Genomic DNA, 8,232 nt, shown 5'->3' on the forward strand with positions numbered 1-8,232 from the left:
TATCTGCGTGAGTCGGTTGGGAACCGGTTGACTGGGCTATTTTTTTGTTAGCTTTCTATTTCCATGTGACTCCCAGGGTCTGGAATTTTTATTGGGCTGAAGAAAAGCATGCACTTCTTTAATGTGCTAAGCAGAATTTCAGAATGTAAGTAACAAAGAAAGGCAGTGGTACTCCTTTAAATCTATTGTTAGAGATTGTCAAGAATAGAACTCAACTGCGAATTTGTCTAAAGGAGGTCATCCACCGCAACTCAGTAAGCAGGTAATGCAAGGATTAGAGAGAGGCAGTACATGATCTAGGGAACTGAAGGGCTCTGGGAGAAAACTTCTATGGTAAAACAATTGCTCAAACACAAAGTGATAACCAATAACAAATTATTTTTTTACCTGCACCTGCTTGTTTTACCTGACAAAGTATAATTATGTTAAAGTGTTACTAAACCCACAACAGTATAATCAGTCTGAATATGCAGTAAAGCATGCTTGTTATACTGTGGGGTTAATCATCTGCATTGTGTAAAAAGGCTGTTTGATCCTGTCTTCTCTGATCCTCCCCTTCCTCCACTGTCCCCTAACCATCTCCTGATAAGACAGAGCCTTTGGAGGCACTCTGCACATGTTCAGTTTGGTGTGTATTGCTAGAGAGGTTTTTTTTTGGAAGGGTGCATGTGATTGGCATAGGGCCAATCAGCACTGGCCAGACAGAGGGTCAGGAGCCCTGCATCCTCATAGGACAGCCAGAGTAGAATGAAAACTGAAAGAAGTCACAAGAATGCTTTAAACTGCTGATATGAAAAGGTATTTAGCGGTTTATATTAACTAAAATAATTGCATTTCCATTTTATGTGTCCTGTTGGAGACCAAATATAGTGAATACATTGTTCTGGGTCTAGTAACACTTTTCTGTTTCGATATTTTATTGGAGTTTCAAAAGTCGTAACAAGCCCTGGTTTGCCCGTGCAGGGTCGACATTGAACAGTAAGAAAGTAGCGTGTGAACGCGTAATGAATAACATACTATAAACTGTAACCAGTATTGTATTAGGTTGAAAATTAGGCATGTGTCATAGACTATATTAATTTGTACCCTTGAGTAGAGCAGTTAACATTGCTAGCTTTCATGTCAGAAAAGAAGAGGAGAAGGAGGAAACAGGAAAAAAAAAGGAAAAATAAGAGAGAGAAAACAGAGAAAAAAGAGGAGCCCCAGGATAGGGCGTGTACCACGGACACGGGACCTGCCCAAACAAGGTTTAAAGCCGACCATAACTAGTCGGAGGCAGGGATGGAAGGGAGTAACTTATTCACGGTTCCCAGATTTTCAAACATTTTGCATGCGAATCCTTCAGTATACTGGACATCTGCTCATCAATCATCATAGCTGTCATTCTGGTTCTAACCCCTTGGAATCAACAGCCGGAGTCTTGCAGGCCTGGGCAATGGCTCTCTTGGCGAAAATAAAAAGGTATGTGGCCAATTGCTGCTGGATTGTAAAGAGGCCCGGTATAGGGCGATGTAAGAGAGCCAGTCGGGCATCCTTACGGATTGTCAAATTAAAAAAACGTCCGCAACAGGCCAAAGACCATGCACCAGAAGCCGATCAAGCGGGGGTAAGACCACCATATACGTAGGACATCCCCACGTTGACCACAATTCTGACAACATCTATCACTGCTGCCAGGATAACCATGGGCCAGCCTAGCCAGAACCCAGTACCACCGCAGGAGAACTTTATAAGCAGCCTTTAGGGTGGTTGTGTTGAATGAACATTTTGAAATTGATGTCCAGGCTTTACTCCAGTCCTCCCTCTCAATACCAGATCCAAGGTCTCGCTCCCATTGTGTCACATAGGAAAGGGTTGATAAAGACGACCTACCTTTATGAGAGGCATAAATCAATGAGCTAAGACCAGGGGACCCTGGAGAATGTAAACAAGTATGCTCGAAAAAAGTCTTGCGAAAAGGAAAGGTGGAGGTGCGACGAAGAGACAAAATACAATTGCGCAATTGCAAATAATGGAAGTGCTCTTGCCTGGGAATCTCGAATGTCTCCTGAAGGGCCTCCCATGATGGAAACGAGCGTGCAGTTAAAAAGTGATGCACCCTTGTGAAGCCATGAGAGGTCCAGCAGGAGAAGGAGCGAGGACGTTCCAACCTTAGTAAAAAAAAGGGGATTTTTGACAATTGGTAGAAGAGGTAAGAAAGGGGACATCATGTTCCCAGAATATCTAACATAATCCCACAGCTTCAAGCTATGAAGCATTAAAGGGCTTAGCATTATGGGACGTAATCTATGAGGAAGCCAGAGCAACGCTTCTAGAGAAATCGGGGCACAATTAGGTAGTTCTAAAAGCACCCATAATGGGACATCAGAAGTGGAATGTAACATGGGCAGTTGAGAGATCTGAGATGCCAAATAATACTTGGCCATATTAGGAGCTCCCAAGCACCTTGTAATCTATTAGTGTAGATAGATCGTCAATCTGAGAACTCTGTGGCATTTGTGAGCCCATATAAACTGAAGGATTCTATTCTGTAAAAGACGTAGAAGGAAGGAGGGGACATGTATGGGCAAGATCCGAAAGAAATAAAGGGCCTTCGGGAGGATCATCGTTTTAACCACATGGATCCAGCCTATCCAAGAGAGGGAAGGAAAGTGCCAGGAGTGGAAAAGAGAGGTCAGGGAGCGCAGCAGAGGATAGTAGTTGGCCGAGAACAAAGTGGAGTAAGAGGAAGTGAGTTTAATCCCCAAATAATCTATGGAGTGGGATGCCCAGCAATAGTGGTATTGGGTCTGTAAATGCAGGACTAGGTCATCAGGAGGGGTGATGTTCAGTGCCGTGGTCTTAGAGAGATTTATACGGAGACCCGAGATAACGGAAAAGTTATCCAGCGTCACCTGATGGTTGGGAAGAGTATTGATAGGATTGCTAAGGACCAGGACGGCATTGTCCGCATAGTTTGCCTTGTAATGGGTACCCACATAAGGAACGCCAGAAATGTCAGGGTTTTAATGGAGGGCCATGGCTAGTGGCTCCAATGCAAGAATAAAAAGCGCAGGTGACTATAGACAGCCCTACCTCGTGCCCCGGGGAAAATCGGGAAAGGTGAAGAAAAAAAGAAAGTGAATTGAATGCTTTGTATATGTCGAGAGACAATAAAAAGCCTGGTATTTTACGTTGGTGTAAAAAATGGATCAAGTGTATAGCCTTGCGGATATTATCACTCGCCTGCCGGCCTGGGATGAAGCCCACCTGGTCCCTATGTATGAGGATTTGAAGGTATGTGTTGACACTGGTGCTCAGAACCTTACCCAAAATCTTCATATCCACGTTCAACAAGGAGATGGGTCTAAACGCCTGTTAGTAACACTTTTAAGCATGTATTGTGATGCATAACAGTAAAATGCATTGCAAGGAACATTGTGGTGTTATTCCCAGGTTCAGCTTTGCTAGTTCTAGGTCGCCCCTTGCTGTCTCCACAGGTGAAATCAATGAGCAGATTGGTGGTGGAAAGGTTCAGAAAAGTCAAAGCTGCACAAGGAAATGTGAATGTTTGGTGAAATGTGGTGGGGGTGACTAGATATTGTTACAGATCTTGTTGGGTAAAATTATACAAATTTAATTGGTCTATTAAGATAGATAGATGTGCAGCGATATGCACAAGCACAGCGCCTCATGCCGATGTATCTCTACTCATTGGACAGATTGATAGCTTGGGGTGGGGCCGAGTCCCACTGTCTCTGTCAATGGATGCAGCAGTGGGACTCGGGAGCAAGCATGCACAAGAGGCTTTCCCTGGGGGCACCCTATGAAGAGGAGAGGCTTGGAGCGCTGGCTGGAGACCCCAGAAGAAGAGGATCGGAGCTACTCTGTGCAAAACCATCGCACACAGCAGGTAAGTATAGGCATGTTTGTTAATATTTTTGTTAAAAACAAAGCTTTACAACCACTTTAAGAGAGGGTTGATTGAAGAACGCAGGTACTTCCCCTTCAGGCCTGTTTCTTAAGCAGCTGGTCAGAGAGGTCGTTGATGGCTGTTTTGCTGTCTGTGGTGAGGAGACCTGGATGCTACATGGAAGCTTCCATACTCTGACTTTGGCCTGATGGGTGAGCTGGCCTGCAACTGTGACTTTATTTACTGTATATGCTGTGCTGGGACACTGAAAGATTCATATAAGCCTATGTTGTACTGATGAGAAGATTTACCTGTCGTCTGTAAACTGAATCTGAAGACAAAGACTGTCATTTTTTCTGCCTAGTGCTGAATAAAGTTAATTTTAAGTTTAATGAATTGTCTCCCAAAAGCCTGTTTACCCCTCTGATCACAACACTACATTTCTTATAAAGTGCCTTTACAGCTAAGCAATTCAATCTTTAAAGTAATTTACATAGTAAAAGACAGCACTACATAGATATCTTTGACGCTTTGTTTCATACAGCAATTTATAGGCACAATTAATTCATCTTATTACTATTACTCAATTATAATTGGCATCTCTTTTATCTAACAAAGAAAGATAAAAAGACAGTTACTTTCTGAAAGACCCTAATCTAAACTTTTATTTTTCCAGCTCAGCTTTTTCTTTTCATCAAATGCAGCTATCAAGATTATTAGAACAGCGTTGTGTTTTAAATTCAATGTCCTGATTAAACAGCATTCAAGAACTTCATTGTTTTGGTGCAATTAAAAATATGTCTGTTAATAACTCATTAATGGTAATATTCTTTACCTGGTACTGTAGAAAGCCTTGTTATCGTTCTATATTTGTTGCTAAAGTTTTGGAGTTTTAGTATGCTCTTAAATATCACTTGCTCCACCTAGTGGATTTATTAAGGTTATTTTAATGTTAACACATTGTCAAAATAAAATTTCAATTTAAAAATATAAGCGTGAAAACATTTTTACCTCTGTATGAAAGACAACTCACTAAAGTGCTAGGCGCAGTGTGTATTGAAAGGACCACATAACCTCATTAGGATTTTTAAAAAGCCCTTGTGGGACAAACTCAGGGGATCTGTTTCTATAGAGTAAAGGAAAACAAGTTATTCGCAAAAGAGAAAAACATACCCTTAGTGATCATTGAAACTATAGGCACTTTCCACTTTGGGGAATCTTTTCACCTGTTCTGTTTCCACGTAACCCTATGCCTTTGTAAAAAGGAAAAAATATATATATAAATGTCAAAAGATGCAGAGATTGAGCTACGCAGGAAAAAAAATCAGCTCCCATTTTGTAATAGCTGCTGCATTGACTTTGTCCTTTATTCTAGCCACACATAGGGAGTTATTTACTAAAGGCAAATCCACTTTGCACTACAAGTGCAAACTACAAGTGCAAAATTGAAACTTGCACCTGAAATTGCACTGAAAGTGCACTCGCTGTAGATCCGAGGGGGACATGCAAGGAAAAAAAAAAACAGCATTTTAGCTTGCACATGATTGGATGATAAAATCGGCAGAGCTTCCCTTCATTTTAGATCTACCCCTCAGATTTACAATGACTGCACTTGTAGTGCAAAGTGGATTTGCCTTTCGTAAAAAAAAAAAAAAAAACATAGTCACATATTTTGCTTTGCATTTGATTTATTAGATCAATATATACTAACTTTGTTGTGTGATAGTCCACTTGATTGGATATAATTTTAATAAACTGTACATGCAGACCCTGAGACTACATAATTGTCGATATACTGTCTGATCTGACCTTAAAATCTGTGTCGCCAGCTTCAGCTGTTTTATTAATCAGCATAAACTTGATGGGGAAGAGCTTGCCTTTAGATGCAACATTTTCAAAGGTGTCAAGCCATCGACTGCATTTTACATGACCTTCTACCCGTCTACCGCATAGAAAAACTACTAAAACACTAGCTGCCTATCATGCTGATCTTCACTCGAACAGTATATAGCAAATGAAACTAGAGTTTCCAAACTGCATACATGTTCTAGGTCAGTAATAATGTCAAAATTTAGGATAGTGGATCAGCATGACATTCCGGAAACATTTTTAAAAAGAGGTCAGCAATGGTAGCCTACATATTTACCTCAAGCCAGCTTTCCTCTAATTAGTTATAATTAATTTCAAAACTATAAAAATATAGTAACATTTTATTTGTTTTAGATGCAGCTTTTAAAATACATTCCCATGCAGGTGGCCAAAGTTTTCTCATTTAAAGAGGTTGTAAAGGTAAACATTTTTTTTCCTAAATAGCTTCCTTTACCTTAGTGCAGTCCTCCTTTACTTACCTCATCCTTCGATTTTGCTTTTAAATGTGCTTATTTCTTCTGAGAAATACTCACTTCCTGTTCTTCTGTCTGTAACTCCACACAGTAATGCAAGGCTTTCTCCCTGGTGTGGAGTGTCGTGCTCGCCCCCTTCCTTGAAGGGGAAGGGGGCGAGCAGGAGCGTCATGATGCTCTCTACATTGCAGATAGAGAAAGAAGCTGTGTGTTAGTGGGCGTCCTGACTCTCCTGCTCGCCCCCTCCCCCTCAAGGGAGGGGGCGAGCACGAAACTCCACACCAGGGAGAAAGCCTTGCATTACTGTGTGGAGTTACAGAAAGAAGAACAGGAAGTGAGGATTTCTCAGAAGAAATAAGGACATTTAAAAGCAAAATGGAAGGATGAGGTAAGTGAAGTAGGACTGCACTAAGGTAAAGGAAGCTATTTAGGAAACAAATGTTTTACCTTTATAACCCCCTTTAACTATATTTAGTAAATTTAAAATCTGATATCCCTTTTTGTCATCTGACCTTGCAGTGAATTTGTTTCCTCTTTGTTTGCCCCTATGCAGTGAAACAATTGGAAGCAAGGGTGAGAAAAACCCAGCCTCAATGTTTTGTATTAATTATCTTGTAAAAGAGTGATGTTATTTGGATAATTACATTTCTGTAAGGTTTATAATTAAATTTACATTTAATTGCAAGTGAGAGATTGGATTGCACAATTGTTAGTTTTGTAAAAGAAATGTCTAAAAACTGATACAAATGATTGAAAAAAATATAGCGCTGATGCAAAAAATGTGTGGCTGAAGGCTGCATCTGTAGAAGATTGGAAATCCACCTGGTAGAACTCTGCAAAGGTATAAAAGGGGACCAAGTGGTGGTCTTACACAGTTTGGTTACAGAGGTCTGGTGCCAAAATGCCCAAGAAACTCCCACCAATTTGGTAAAATGAGAGTGTAAAAGTGCCAGAGGAGATTTGTCCTTGAGAGTGTAAGGCCTCGTACACACGACAGAGTTTCTCGGCAGAATTCACTGAGAAACTTGGTCAAAACCCGGATTCTGCCGAGAAACTCTGTCGTCTGTACAGTTTTGGCTCGATGGAGCCGCCGAGGAACTCGACGAGAAAATAGAGAACATGTTCTCTATTTTCTCGTTGTTCTCGTTGTTCTATGGGAGAAGGCGGCCCGCCGAGCTCCTCGGTGGCTTCATCCCAAAACTCGACGAGGAACTCGACGTGCCAAGCACGTCGAGTTCCTCTGTCGTGTGTACGGGGCCTAAGCTCTCTATTGATCAGAGCTCTAATCCATCTTGCAGTGGTGGACTTAGAAGCAGGGTGTCATTGGTGAGGTCCTGAGAACAAGGCAAATAGGGAATCTGTCTGATCAGTGCTGTAACTTTAAAGTGGTTGTAAAGGTTTGTCTTTTATTTTCTAAATTGGTTCCTTTAAGCTAGTGCTTTGTTGGTTCACTTACCTTTTCCTTAAATTTCCCTTCTAAATGTTTTTTTTCTTTGTTTTCTTTGTCTGAATGTCTCACTTCCTGTTCCTCCTCAGTAAGGTGTTCAGTAAGCTGTTCTAAATGACTTTCCACCGCTCGGATGATGGTGGAAAGCTTACTGAGGAGAAACAGGAAGTGAGAAATTCAAACAAAGAAAAAAACATTTAGAAGGGAAATCGAAGGAAAAGGTAAGTGAACCAACAATGCACTAGCTTAAATGAACCAATTTAGAAAATAAAAGACGAACCTTTACAACTCCTTTAAGGTAGATTCTAATGAATCTATGTTCAGACAATGAAGAGATTTCCTTAGGATGCTTTAGAGAAGGGTATAAGGATGATAGGACTTTGTCCTCTTTAAGGTGGAAGGCAGAGAGATCTAAGGGAATATCCCTGATGGGTTCAAAGGACGGCTTCTGCAGGGCAGAGAGAACAAAGATGATCTTCCAAGGAAACTCAGGGTACTGTTGGTTTTTGTCAAGACCTGATTATAGGGAGGCCGGAATGCAAGGCACTCTT

The sequence above is a fragment of the Rana temporaria genome, chromosome 1, assembly GCF_905171775.1.
Source record: "Rana temporaria chromosome 1, aRanTem1.1, whole genome shotgun sequence".
In the NCBI taxonomy this organism is placed as follows: domain Eukaryota; kingdom Metazoa; phylum Chordata; class Amphibia; order Anura; family Ranidae; genus Rana; species Rana temporaria.